At 38.5% G+C, this 15,638-nt stretch overlaps 1 long non-coding RNA gene across 14 annotated transcripts in view; it reads left to right on the top strand.

Moving 5' to 3' along the window:
- The window catches only part of LOC149145918 (uncharacterized), a 35,664-nt gene extending 23,351 nt beyond the window's left edge, over window positions 1-12,313 (top strand). For 6 of the 14 annotated variants that reach the window (XR_016264441.1, XR_016264444.1, XR_016264442.1 and 3 more), the window contains exons 2-4: window positions 9,757-9,852; window positions 11,137-11,292; window positions 11,788-12,313. This is a non-coding gene — a long non-coding RNA (uncharacterized LOC149145918). Of the gene's footprint in view, window positions 1-9,756; window positions 9,853-11,133; window positions 11,293-11,787 lie in introns of all 14 variants that reach the window. The other 8 variants (XR_016264440.1, XR_016264448.1, XR_016264447.1 and 5 more) reach the window with 2 other exon arrangements.
- Window positions 12,314-15,638: the final 3,325 nt, after the last annotated feature.

Below are 15,638 nucleotides of genomic sequence, written 5' to 3'. Positions count from 1 at the left end.
CCAAGCACCTCTGTTCTCCATAGATGCAGACGGATCTGCCAGGCCTGTGCAATGCGTTTGCAGAGGGGAGCGCATCAGAACAAGTCTGGGTGATGATCGGTTGTTTTAGAAAGCGATCCCCTGGATGAAAGGCTGGTGCTGCCGTGCGGTATTCGTTCTGCGCCCAGAAGAACGGGTAGCACGGCGAAATCTTGCTGTATGCTGAATCATTTTTGTCCGTCCCCTCAGCGAATCCGACCCAAAGCGAGAGGGAAGATTCAATCATGGCGTGACCCGCATGCAGGCCTCTGGCCGTTCGGGAGCAGGGCAGACCTTCAGGAGCTGCGGCGGCACTGTCTGTTGAAACCCTAATGCCGTAAATCGCATCCATCTCTCGTCTCCCTCCGACTTGTTCGAATTGCCAAGGAAGCAATAAATGATTAGATCGATATCATGAAGTGCTCACTTGTTATCCATGGTTAATAAACTCTTTTACTTGATTTCTTTAATGACTTGGTGTGCTAGAAGACATGGGGACGCATTGGATTTTATGCAGAATTGCAAGTGGTTTCCATTTGGGTTTGGTCTCCCTATACGGGGTCTTGACCCCAGAGGGTTACATTGGCACATTTAGGGTGTGTGTAGAGAGCCATGGGCCTCCACAACAACGGACAACACTCCATGGATCTCTACAACGATTCAGAGATTGCTCGTGGTTCACTTATTGGACGAGGAAGATGCACCTGATCCATCATGCCCGATGGGCCCCAGAGTTGCACCATACACTTGGCAGATGATCCAGGACTTGCACGATGATGTGGCATCACCTACACCATCATCCTAGCCCGTTCAGGTGACCTACAAGCATTTTCGATTTGTTTGGAGACCCATGAGGACACTTGTGTGCCCCCACATGTCATTTGGAGCACCACAGGTTATTACAAGGGGCCAACCCCTTGTCCACTGCTTTTGGGAGTTCAACTACACATTATGGCACATATGGACTCCATTAGGCCTCCTCCAAGGTCCAACAACATGCACTATTCATTATTCGACCTCTTGAGAGGCTTATTCTTTTGTTTATGAACTAGTTTGGTGGGCTTGCCACCAAAAGTTAGTTATTTTGCACATTATTTTATTGTAGGGGCTAATGTAGGCCTAATTAGTTAAATCAAACTCATTAGAAGTGTATAAATACAAGTGATGTGAATTCATTTTAGCATCATCACTTGGTTGGACTTGTATCTCTTGTGAGAACTTCGCTATCCTTCTTGGAGGATGAAATTTTGGAGCATGGAATGAATTTTGATGTTTGGATCATTTTCTCTTGTCTTGGAGCTTCTTGATTGGCAAAATTTTGATGGTTGGATATACTCTAATACATGTAAGTGCAATTTTAATGCTATTCTTTTTCTATTTTTGTCACATACATTGTTGCTAGGATTTTGCTATACTAGGGCTAATTTGCTGCATCCATTATTGCAAAGTTGTGGGAATTTTGTTTCTACATAGTGATGCCTCGTGTATGGGCCATGTATGATGAGTGAATCTTCCTAGGGATGTTTCATTGTTGAAATTGATCTTGATAAGCCATCTATTTTGCAAAACAAAGTATAAAGTCTTTGAAGCTGCTCTCCTTTGCCCTAGTGCTAAGTGAAGTTGCCTTTAAGGCCTCCTTGACTAAGAAAATTCAATCCGAATTCATAATCATTCTTGACTCCAATCTCCCCAAAGGATTAGGCATTGGTCTACCATAGGTGATCACCCTAAAACCTATTTTTCTTCACCTTCTCCTCTTCTTTCTAGGTCTAGCCCCATAGGTCACCTAGGGCATCAAATATATCACAATCTAGCCATCCAAATACTTCGATTTTTGGTCCACAACTGTGCTGGTGTTTCCTCAAGAAGCCCTCCAAATTTCATGAGATTTCGAGAGTGGGATATTGAGATATCAGAAACCCTAGCTCGAAGACCAATTCTTGCCCTTGGTTTCCCTTAGGCTAGAAACCTCACTGGGATCTTTGCATTGCCTTTCATTGAAAATTCATTCCTTGACCCCTTTCCCCTCCATGATTGGGTCAAGTATATCATTGGTAGCTAAATCCTATCCCCTTGACCTAACCTCAGGTCCACGTGGTCTCGTGTGGTCCCATGCACTATCAAGGTTAATTCCTTAAGCATCACTGAGAATCCAAGCTTTCATAAGAATTTCAAGGCCTAGGAACCTCCATTATAAGATACATACCCTAAACCTAAACCTTGAAATTCCCCTTAAGCCCTTGAGAGTTTTAAACCTTGCCTCCAAAGCAAGTAAGCCACATATTTGAGCCTCTCTTGTGAACAGGCTTCTAGGATCACCCCTCACCCTATCACTAGTCTATCCATTTAGTGATCCTCATCATAACGGGTCTCCTCCCATCGGTGAAAGTCTATAAAGAGAAGGGAGCCTTAGCCGAGGTGATAGTGGGCTATTGCTCCATTTGTTTCCCTTAGCCTAGTAGTATCCCTTCAAGGATCCCCTTATAGGACCCCTACTAGTTTGAGCGGTAATAGTAATGACTCTGTATTTGTGGTCGTTGATAGATTTTCTAAGATGGCTATATTGCCGGCTTGCAAGAAGAGCACCACAACAAAAGACACTACCAAAATCTTTTTTGAACGAGTATGGGTACATTTTGGGATTCCACAAACCATTATATCAAACTGGGATAATAGGTTCTTGAGCGCATTCTGGTAGAGCCTCTGGTTGTTGTTGGATACTAAGCTCACCTAGTCGACTGCATTCCATCCTCAAACTGATGGCTAGACAGAGGCTGTGAATAGGATGATAGTTTACACACTACGTATGTACAACTTCAAACATCCATGAACATGGGATGAGACTCTTCCCTATGTGCAACACAACTATAACAAAGCTCTCCATAGCTCTACTGATCACAACCCCTTTCAAATGGGCATGGTATTTCAACCATTGTGTCCCATTGATGTTGCAATGTCTCTTGTGACTAGATAGACATAATTTACACATGTTCATTCCGAAGCTGATAAAGCCATCAGGTTTATTGAACACATCCAGCGCATCTGCCAACAGGTTCATGTTATCATGGATAAAGCCAATGGCAAGTACAAACAATGTCATAATCAACATCTTAGTGTCACAAAAGTTTCAAGTGGGCAACAAAGTTCGGTTGCTTTTGCAGAAGGAATGCCTTTCTGGAACCCATTGGAAGCTTCGACCATTCCGATATGGGCCTTACACCATCACCAAGGCTGTGGGTGACAATGGTTTCAAGCTCAACATTCCCCCATTCTTTGGCCTGCACCCAGTGTTCAATGTGGACCGCCTTTTGCCATACTTTCCACCATTGCTAGACACATCAGACATTGTTGAGCAACAAACACCAATAGAGCTCAACTCAGATTGCATTGAACATGCATGACTGATCGGATCATGGACACACAAATTAAGAACACTCGCCAACAAAGGATCCAACTATATTGGGTTGTCAAAGTGGCCAACTCCTGCACCAAGGCAAGTGGCTCACTAGGGACCAAGTTCAGCAAATGTTTCTCCATCTCATGGAGGCACTCAACATAATGGTGACCATTGCTTCCCACGGGGGGAGGACTAATCTAGGTGGATATTGGTGGCCACGTGCTTATTCCACTTGAATCCTCAACACTATTTCCTTTAAGTTTCCTAATTTCTAGCACAGTTACTATTTTTGGTAGTTTTTTGGGTCCTGAACTTCTGGAGCCGTTTTGAGGCCTTAAACGACATTATTTTGGAAAACAGACAAACCTGTAGCCTATGGTAAGGGTTTGCAATCAAAAGTTGTTGTCCTCGGATAGATATTTCTAACGAGGTATTGTACATGCCAAACGAAGATCATATGCCAAAGTTATGACCTCGGGAAGTTGATGTACCAAGTTACCAACTAACCCTAACGGAGCCCACAAACTTTTGGCGCTTCATCTTCTAGGGTTAGGTTTTTGGATGTTTAGGGTTTTCCATTTTTTCTTGATGATAAAAATGCCCGCGAGCCTCATTGCAGCAAAGTTCAAAAGACATATAATCATCACATCTCTTCTCGGAGATAAGCTACCATTGCCCGAGCTAGTTTGTTTCTCTGATGTATGTAAACAATTTTCAACAGTTGCTATTTATTAATTGAAGTTTTGTTTCGCTGTATCTATGTGTTTTGGTTTGAATATGTATTTCATTTTGTTCCTTCATAAATCTGGATCGTTGACTGCCATAGAGGAGGCAATGAAACCATCAAAGTCACTAAGTATTGAGTAACAACAAAAAAGGAATGTGTCAGACAGATTAGAGTCAAGAGACCCGCTAAAAAAAAGCCTTCCAACTTGCTCTTGTTCATCATTTTGAGAGAGTGAAGTTCAATTAATCATAACATGAGAAAACTCCAGGCCTCACTAGGTCATGTACCATAAAACAAGCCAAGAACCAGAGCAACAGAGCCTCATTGAAATCAAAAGCCTCAAGAGCTAAAGCTAAGGGAGGAAATGGGGCTTGAGAGCCAAGTTGTTGGAGAGTCAAGATAGCTTGGTCACGAAGACAAAAGAATACTCCAAGCCAATTGAAGGAAGTGTATTTTGTTTATCCACTGCATATTACATGCCCATGCTTATGTACATTCAGAAATCAGAACTGTGTTCTTTCTTTCTTATTCAGGGTTATAACAGTTAATTTATTCTGAGCTCTGCCCAGCTAGTTTTCCAAAATAGCAATCAGCAAGTTAATTGTGGGGTTCACCTTCAGGCTGGATTCAGTTTATGCCCAGACCATTCCTAACAACAAATGTGACGTAAGATCTTTTTTTAGATGAGGATATTTTATGCCATAATAGGAATTCCAGAACACCTGCCATTGAACTTTTTGGACTCTTCTTATTGGTCACGTGTGGAAAAGGGTAAGGTATAGTGTGAAAAATGGAGGATCTTGTAAAACATAGGTTAAGCAGGTAAGGAGAAAGGTAAAGAATAGTATAAAACAACGAGGATCATGTAAAGCATAGGCACCACCGTAAACAGCAAACAAAGATGACAAGCCTTATTGGTGGGACAAGAATTATTTACAATTGGGTTTGAGCATTTTGTTCTAGAAGGGGATTCAGAAATGATGATCAAAATCTTATGATCTGCTCACGTAAATGCTGCTTCAATATACATTGTTCATGCTATGAAAGGCAAGTTTAACCGTCATACAAGTTCGTAGGTAAAAACATGTTAACAATATTACAGGTGGCTCCTTGAGGAGAGGGTAGAACATCACAGTTATGGAGAGAGTAAAACAAGCAATTTAGAATAAAAAGCATGACACAACATTGACAGTGGCAAGTTATGGAGAGAATAGAACAAACAGTTTAGAATAACTCATTGCGTTTCACATTGGAACTGTAAGTTCTAAATGGAGGTCTACTGCGTGAAAGAGAGGAAAAGGTGTCTCTTCAATTATATCTATATAATTTTGACAAGAAAAAACTTTGGAGTAGCCCCTAGTGTTCCATTTATTGAAGAAGACTATAGATATCTGTTTAAATTTTACTAAACTGTTTTAACTGTAGTATTTTACACTTCATCATATCAGTCGAACTTTCCTTCAAAAAGCCCCTGTACAGGGCTTGGTGGTATAAATCCACAATATCAAACTTTTAGTACATAGAACTTACTATTCATGTTTTAGGTCGGTCAACACCCATTTCATACAGATCTGATCAGGATTCCAGGAGCGACAGCCTGCTCACAGAGTAAAACAAGCCTTCCCGAAACAGGACCAACTTCAGTCGCCATCCTGTTGAATCTCATCAAAGAGGCGTTGATGATATTTGCCCTTCAGAATAAGCCAAAAGACAGTATAGGGTGGTGTCAAGCTTTTGATATTCTGCATATGCTCTGTGTTATAACTTATAATACAGGTCATATTCCAACTTAGTGTATAAGGGGGTAATACACGCACTTTTCGGCACATAGAATAACACAGTGCCTTATGAACAGTTTGTTCAGGGATTCTAGTTACACATACTTCGTTGTATAGACCATACACAGCATTTCATAAACCCTCCAAGTGCTCCAAGGACATGCAACATCAATCAAGACCGCCTTTCAAACTTACACAAGCTATGTATCCAGTCTTACTAGCAGTGGCAGTAATTTGCTTTACAATTAACATAAGGGAGTCATATATTTCAAAGAGGTTAGGCACTGGGTCAGGGACAGGTCACCTCCCAACCATAGACTAACTACAATGAAACCTCTTATGCAGCTATCTACCCTGAGCCAGATTCCAGGGCATAAGGGGACTGCTCCAAGGACAAAGCCCAAGCTGCCAATTGATCCAGGAATTCTAGTGACCGAAATCTCCCTCCTGGCTGAGTAAGCTTCTTCACCTCGACTCTGCTTTCCCCAGCACTGACTCAAGATGGGTACAGGTATAAATCCTCCAGTCCAACAAACACCAGCAGTGTCAGCTCTATATTTTGTTGGGTTTCCCCGTGCTCTCCTGTCTCCTCGTTAAATCCTCTTCTTCCTGCCTGTCTTCTAGTTGGCCGACTTTCTGCCCCTTTTCTGTTGTTTTAACCTTTTGCCAATCTGGCCCAAAATTTGTTGGCTAATCAAATGTAGCCCATCTGTCCATCCTGTTCCAGATTTTTTTTGTTTTAGCTGACTTTTTCATCACTAATTGATTTTTGTGTCTGCCTGCCCAGCCAACCACGATAATGCCACCTGCCCCTTTGCTTGCCTTATGTCAGTCTTCATAGCTGTAGTAAAAGCCCAAAATATCCTCCAAGCAAAACCCTCCTTAGCCCTGGAATCAGTGTCCCTTTTACCTCAGCCCATGTGCTCTATTTTATCTTTCAAAATGTTACAACATTTTTAAAGATGAAAGGTGACCGGGGCTATTACTGATATATCGAGATTTGAATTGCCCCAATATCTTACTAGATCAAGAGTATCATTCTAAGTTATCTGATTTTGGATTAGCTAAACTTGGGCCAGTTGGAGATAAGATTCATGTTTCCATTCATGTGCTGGGAACCTATGGATATTTTGCATCAGAGTATGCTATGACTGGTCAGCTATAAAATCTTATGTGTATAGTTTTGGCATTGTTTTGTTAGAATTAATCACAGATAAGAAAGCCATTGACAATTCCAGGTCAGCAGGGGAGCACAATCTTGTTGCTTGGGTATATGTCTTCTTTCTCTCTAATTTCTTTCATGCGTTGTGTTGTTCCTTGAGATTGTTCCCAACTGTCTAGGAACTATGCCAGGGCATCTGGAAACTGACTTTTGACCTCAAGCTGGCCCTTGGGTCTGAGGGGGTTCCCTCAATTTAAATGAAGCTTGCTGTTCACTGTCACTAAACAGCAACTTATTGAGCACAAAGGCCAGATCTGCGAAAAACAGGATGAAGGCGTTTGAGGAGGGTTGGTAGTAGATTGGGGATTAAGGTATGTGAATCTCCTAGATCAGAAGCCTATCCATTGGGCAATGGAGTTAGAATCATACCAAGGCACCAGACAATGGAGATTGTATTTTACTCTGTGAACTGTGGGACAATGGGTTTTGATAGACCAGTCAACAGGCTACTTTCCAACCAAAATAGACATTTATGTATATTTAAAGGGATAAGTTGCAGAATGAGAAATATAAACTCAAAGATCTAAACATTAAACTAATGCTAAAATCTCTAAATGAGGAAAACGTACTTGAAAAATATTCCAGTAATCATACACTTCAATAGACAGAAATTATTTGAAATACTTACCAAGCAATCCGATCAAGAAGAGGTACAACAGAAATAGATTGAATCTAGCATAAGTCTCTTTAGTTATTGAGATGCTGCAATAGACCTAAGGGAAAATTGATACTCAACTTTAGCCTCTCAAAGAGTAATCCATATAACCTCGAGCTATCATAGAGATGCAAAGACTATGAATTATAGGAAATAGATTAACATAACAAAGTACATAGTGCAAATGGCTGGAAATACAATCTATTATGACTGGTCCTAAAATATTGCCCACAAGAAAAAATAATAATACAATTCTGCCTCTCTAAAATCCAACTCCCCTCTCTTTATGAAGTCTTCAACTGATGCCTATATGCCTTCAAATGCTAAGCTGATGCGCAAATCCCTAAACCATTAACTATTTGTTTGCTGAAAATAAAATTGAAGATATAATCAATATCTATGATTATGAGTTGTGTAGTATCACTCTGAAAATAGAAATATGATTTCTGCATCAATTCTCCTATTCTTTCATGATGCCGTCATTCTCATGAGCCACTTTTCTTCATAGAACACTTGTTTATTTGCAGAACACACACACACACACATATAATTGGCATTGCTGCTAGCAACAGGTTCTCATCCTATGGTTGAAAGTTGAAACTTGAAAGTGCCACAAATTTTTAGTGGGAAAATCCTTCAGCTGTGTGTTTCAGTCTCCTTTCCAAATTTTAATCATATTGATTTGTCTTTGTTTTCACCATACAGTTCTATAACTTTGGAAGAATGCCCATAAGTTGCTTGCACAACTGGGAGAAAAATTGAGTTTGTCTTGCCTAGGCAACATAATATAAATAAACCCTTGCTTACTTTTAATATTGTAAAGAGATCAACCAGTCAACGCCGTGGAATTCGGATCTAATAGATGGCGACCAGTGCACAACTCGCTCATTTTGGCTCCTCTTAATAGATACTTCTGTATTTTCCAATTTTCCAGTGAAAACCTTTGGAAACTTTATCATGAAGATAAGAGCCATGGGCACTGAACTGTTGTTTTTTTTGTTTTTCCACTTGTGAATAATCCCACATAATTCACATGAAGTATGAGATGATGCAAACCTCATTTTATATACATGACGCTGTGAGTACTTTGTTGATGCTTCATGCAAAATGCTATCCAACGTGGGCTGTTATATGAGTGATTTGGAATGTGACTTGGTACATTGCTGATGTTTGACTTCTCATAAAATCCATGTTTAATTTTTGCTATCCATTGTGGGCTGTTATATGAGTGATTTGGAATGTGACTTGGTACATTGCTGATGTTTGACTTCTCATAAAATCCATATTGAATTCCATTCACCAATTAATTTGAAAACCAGCCAGGTACTACTGCTTAAACATATACCTTTATCCACTTTAACCCAGTCCGTTATTGGGCCAGACATGCCCAACCGAATTTGGATTCCCACTTACCACTAGACCACAACCCAAAGAATTTTTTCATTTTTAGAGGGGGCAACATTCCAAGAAAGTTATTTGAAATTCAGCTATCCATTCTTCTATTTCAATTCACACTGCATATTAAGTATTTCATCAGGGGAAGGATCTGGTGCGTTGTCTCAGTTATATTGATATGTTCTTGAATGTGTATAGCCCATTACTCATTGACATTTCTAATCATATTTAGTAAATATATTACACCCTATGCTTACAGGCCCTACGTTTGCATATATTGATTTGGACTATTAATTCGGGGCACTTGAAAGCTATAATGCCAAAGCAAATATTTGTACAAACTAGGGCTATGGTCACTCATTACAGTGCTTATTCTGTTGACTTCTTGTTGTTGAGTTTTATAATTGTTTGGATGTTAAATAACAAGCACTCACTTGCATTGGATTTTATTTGAGAAAGATTCCTCTCTTTGTTGCATAGTGAGTAATGAGAATGTGTTGACTCAATTTTAACATCATCCACAAGAAGAATACAACTTTTTATTGATTTGTTGTGTTTGTCCAGGTTCACCCCTCTGCTATTGAACGTTGCTGCACAAGAGCTCATTTGGGCTTCAACAAAATTATCTGCCCTTACTGTGTCAACACAGAATGTTTTTAGGTATTTCACAAGAAACTGGTGTTGTGAACTTTTTGAACAATCTCATTGTTAACAATTATGGCCTTGCGTTTTTTTTCCAAAGGAAACAATCGTAATTTTCATTAAATAAGAAGAAAATTACATTCTGCAGATGCAAATTGTGCATTAAAAAAAACTTTGAGGAGAAACTAGTAGTTTCTGCCCCGAGTAGCAAAAGAATCCTGGTGTTTCAGGATATATCACATATTAAACCATAAGATGACGGTGCAATGACATAAATACTGTCCATATGAGCTGAAAAAAAAAAGAGCTCCCAAACAAAAATGAGCTCTGATCTCAAAATCTGTGAACAGAGAGTGCCAGTGATTGTGATAAGCTAAACAGAAAAACAGAAACCATGCTGATCAAAACTGCTGTGTATCTGGAGGGCAGCATTCCATGAAAGGCCTGAGACGATGTACTGTTGTCACGGAACCTATCTTTTCAATAGCTTGCCAAGTGCCCATGTCCAGAAGTGCTCCCTGATTTATAAGGAGTCCGCATCTGCATTTCTCTCTCTGTAAATATGACATGCAATAATGTGATCAAAAACTTGCTTGAGCATTAAAACAGGATGTCAACACTCTTTTTCAACACAGAACGTTTCTGGGTATTTCACAGGAAACTGGTTTGTGAACTTTTTGAACAATCTCTTTTTTACATTTATGGCCTTGCGTTAAATAAGGATATTTGATTCTTAAACCTCAGTTCTGCTTTAGGTTTTCTGTAGGATTCTAGGCTCTTGGCAGGCACCCTTTCATGTCATAAATTGCATTTTTCAAGCTTTTAACCATATGTAATAAATTAATATTTTAAATTTCCCAAGCATGTTTTAAGTTTTGATAAATTTGATGTCTTCACTGCTGTTATGTTCTCTTTGCTACTTGTGCCTCTGGTTTACTCCTGGTATGACAACATTTGTTTTGTCCTCTGTTAAGTCTCTGAATGATAACATCTGTATTTAATTTTTCGCTCTATCGCTCTACTTTTTCTGTATCTTATTCCGTATTTCTGAAATTCCCTTGAAAATGTAGATGCTTTATTGAATTTGAGAATGACTTGCTTTCAAAAAGTTGTTTATGTAGTATGTACCATCATACTGAAATTCTTTGGATATGGCCTGTGTCAAAACAATTGATAAAAAAATTAAGTGATAAGGAAATAATAATGTCTTTCCCTTCTCTAGCTATATACTTCGTGTAAGAATATTATTTATGGCCTTGAAGTTGAAATTGCTTTGATCATGTTGGTTCTCTGTTTCAGCAGATGAGCATGGTTTTCGAAGATCGAGGACAAAAAGGAATATGAAATCTGCAGTTATATTTACAAAAAAGCCACTCAGCATCTAGGAAGGAATGAATGAAGTTAAACAGCACCAATACCTTACATGTATAAACACAATGCCATTTTTCAGCAGTTTTGGTATGTTGTTTCTGTCAACCATATGTAATAAATTAATATTTTAAATTTCCCAAGCATGTTTTGAGTTTTGATATATTTGATGTCTTCACTGCTGTTATGTTGTTCTCTTCGCTACTTGTGCCTCTGGTTTACTCCTGGTATGACAACACTTGTTTTGTCCTCTGTTAAGTCTCTGAATGATAACATCTGTATTTAATTTTTCGCTCTATCGCTCTACTTTTTCTGTATCTTATTCCGTATTTCTGAAATTTCCTTGAAAATGTAGATGCTTCATTGAATTTGAGCATGACTTGCTTTCAAAAAGTTGTTTATGTAGTATGTACCATCAGACAAATTCTTTGGATATCGCCTGTGTCAAAACAATTGATAAAAAAAATAAGTGACAAGGAAATAATAATGTCTTTCCCTTCTCTAGCTATATACTTTGTGTAAGAATATTATTTATGGCCTTGAAGTTGAAATTGCTTTGATCATGTTGGCACTCTGTTTCTGCAGATGAGCATGGTTTTCGAAGATCGAGGACAAAAAAGAATATGAAATCTGCAGTTATATTTACAAAAAAGCCACTGAGCATCTAGAAAGGAATGAATGAAGTTAGACAGCACCAATACCTTACATGTATAAACACAATGCCATTTTTCAGCAGTTTTGGTATGTTGTTGCTGTCATTTCAGCAAAGGGTTGTGTAATATTGGAGGAATATGTGTGATAATCCTCCATAAGTTCGACTATAATATTGTTTACAATTAACTAATAGCTGTTGACTGGAAATCATAAGAGACTAGGGGAATACATGAAGGTTCTCTGTTTATTTGGATCTTACAAAAGCATTGCTACGACCAATGATTCTAGAATTTGAAGAGTATGAATGAAATACTCGCTCAACTATGGAAATATGACTTTAAAATGACAGCAATGAGCATTTACTATGAGTATGGTCACCTTAAATAGGCTTTACCAATATCAATTTGGTCACATTACTGCATGGGTACTGCTATCAATATAAATATCTGACACTGCATTTTCCGAGCATTGTGGGCTACATGCTGATCCTAGCTTCTTGTTTTTTCCTGCTCTTCTCCTACTACTATTTGCTTTGTTAATATTGAACTGTTTGATTTTCCTTTGTCCAAGTTTCATGGATAAAAGTTAAAAATATGATTGCTATGGTTGGTCTTTTTGGTTGCTAAACTGTTGTTGAATATCTTTATTTTGTCCTTTTTATCTGAATGTTTTAATGAGGTCGGATAGAATCATGATTTTTTTTAATGGATGAGGATCTGCGTGGTCATTACATTGTCACTGCTTATATTTTGTTTTAGTAGGTTGAAATAAAATTACTTTTAAATCGACATTTGTTACAATTATTGGTTGGGTTGTAATCGACATTTGTTAGCGGACCTTGCCTTTGATCGAATTATCCCAGTGGATGTGATGAAGATAACGGATTACCGTTCACCTTTTTATTAGCTTGTAGATACATAGACGAGAACTGTATTTTAGTTACATAGTGAAGTGAGAGGAGAAAATTGCTCATATGTTAATGCATTCACGACTTTTTGGTTCTATATTATTTTGGGGTGCCTTGGGAACGTTATTGACAGGATTTGGAGTGGGAGTCGTCTCCTTCACTGTATGTGGGTCCTCGTCTTCAAGGATAAAAACTAGTATTTTGCTGTTGGCTTTTTCCTTGAAGCGATCTATGAAGTTTGTTTTTGAATTGAGTCATGATTTTGGAGTTTTCTTAACCCTGGTTCCGCCAGGGTCTGATTTATACCAGTGAGGAAAGTGCCCTCTTCAGAGACTAACTCAGCATGAGAAAGGCATTGATCTTCACATTCATTTGACAGATGTGGATGTTGATTTCATCGGACTATAATATGCAGGTCGGTGCTTTTTATGAGCTATCTTATAGATGGAAAAGGTCTGGGAACTTCACTTGCAACACATACAATGGGGCAAGTGTCGTTGACTATGTGATGTGTTCACAAAGCTTAATAGAAAAGATAGATGAAGTTAGCATTGGAGAGTATATTTGGGACTTAAAATCAGCCCATATCCCAATTTTTATAAGGTTATCATGGTTAGAAGAAAGACAACATAAGAGGAAAACCCAATGCTCTCGACAATCACTATCAAGGGGCAAAATTCTTTTAACACAAGAAAATGGTACTATCTTCAAGACAATGTTAGAGAGATTAATTCAGAAAAAGAAAACTGGTTTCAAATGCTTCAGCAGCCATGAGTTAACAAATATAATCCAAAGTGCACTTGAGAAGTGCAAAAGAGCAATCAAATAGTTTTTCTGTAAATGCTTGGTTTGATGAGGAATGCAAAATGGCAAGGAGAACCTTGAAAAAGTTAGGAAAAGAGAAGAGGAATGTAATGTTATATAAATAGATACTAAAAAAGAAAAAAGATGAGTTCATGCAAACAAGGAGAGAAGAGTTAATATATTTAAGCAAGAATAATCCAAAGTTTTTTTGGCAGGAACTGCAACCAAAGAAGAAGCAAATTGAAAATAATATTATAGCCAATCAATGGTTTGATTATGCAAGGCAACTCTATGAGAAATAATCTGAGGCGGAGTCCCCCCCAGGATCAACACAAATTCAAAGCTCTTCACATTTCAGGAGGTAGAGAATGGACTTAAGAAGCTGAAAACTAGAAAGGCAAAGGACTTGGTTGAACTTCAAGCAGAGTATCTAAAATGGGGAATGAACGCTCTTGCACCGCACATCATGGAATATTCAATATTATTCAATAAGGATTTCCAAGAAACTGGACAACTAGCCTAGCAATACCCCTTTTTAAAAGTGGAGAAATTAATAATCCATCCAACTATAGAACAATTATGATCAATCCTTTGTTTGCAAAGCTTTTCGGCAGCATGGTAGAAGATAGAATTAGCAAGTGGGCAGAAGTAAAAGAAAATAGGGCAAGAGGACAAGTGGGTTTTAGGTCGAAACATTCTACCGTGGATCATGGCATCAGGTTGAGACACATTGTTGAAAAGGTTTGGGAGGACAAAGAAGTATTTTGCTGCTTTGTTGACTTCAAAAAAGCATTTGACACAGTCCCTAGGGATAAGTTGTGGCGTAGAATGGAAGAACTTGAAATGCCTGTGCATTATAGAGCCACTATCCATAGACTTTATGAAGAAGTGAAAGTCAAAACTAGAACCTCGGCAGGTATTTCAAAAAGCTTTAGAAGTGACATTGGAGTCGAGCAAGGTTGCCCTCTATCCTCCACTTTTTTTGGTCTATATATTGATAAATTGGAAGAGTGGCTAAATTTGCAAGGTGGAGATGGTGTTTGGTTGGGGGAGTTTGTGATAAAGCTTCTTTTATATGCTGATGATATTGTATTGATTTCTAAATTGGCCCATGGATTGCAAATGCACTTATATGCCTTTGAGCATTTTTGTAGAGTAGTGGGATGCAAGTCAATAGTCGCAAGACCAAAATAATGATTTTTTATAATAAAAGAAAACATAGCCAGCATACTTTCTTCTTTGAATACAACATTTTTGAAGAAGTAAAGGAGTATAAGTACCTTGGGATTGATTTCAACAACAAACTCAATTGGGAGGAGTGCAGAAAGAAGAGAATTTTAGGAGGGTGGAAAGCATTATATGTTCTTCAAAACAGATGTAGAGACACAGAGTTATGGGATTGGAAAACGATTAAAGTGCTTTTTGGACTCCTAGTTTGTCCAGTGATGCTATATGGGTGTGAATTGTGGGCTAGCAGCACTCCAGTCTCAAAATGGAAACAAATTGAGAAAATCCAAAAACACTTGATCATGAGCAAGTTCAAAATAAAAAGTTCGGTATCTTATGAGATAATGCTGAGTGAAATAGGAGCAACTTACATTGAAGCAATTGCTATGGTGCGGCTCATAAGATACCTAAAAAGAATTGAACAAATGAGAGTGGGTAGATGGCATAATGTTATCTTCAATGAAGGCATTAGAGAAAGAAAGAAAACATGGATGAAACAAAACTACACATGGATGCAAAAATGGGATATCTACTTCAATGCCTATTCCACAAATAGCAAGGAGCTAAAGGATTTTGTTATGGAGAAGTTTTGTAAAAAGGTATGGGGAAAAGAGTTGGGTAGAAAGAAAAAATATTACATCGAGGAATTCAACCCTACGTGTGATTTACAACAAAAAGAGTTCATTGGAGCTAGCATTTCATGGAGGGCAAAGGTTCTTATTGCTCAATTAAGGACCAACTCACATCAACTTCGGTGTGAAACAAGATGGTGGAAAAGGCCTAAAGAAGCTTGGGAAGAAAGGGTGTGCACATTTTGCACGTTTGGGGCTGTGGAATCAGAAAA

The sequence above is a fragment of the Pinus tabuliformis genome, chromosome X (genome assembly GCF_031772625.1).
Source record: "Pinus tabuliformis cultivar Carrire ecotype Pingquan chromosome X, CPIR1, whole genome shotgun sequence".
Lineage (NCBI taxonomy): Eukaryota > Viridiplantae > Streptophyta > Pinopsida > Pinales > Pinaceae > Pinus > Pinus tabuliformis.
Note: the sequence above shows the minus strand (reverse complement) of the source record. Positions and strands in the feature narration are given on the sequence as shown.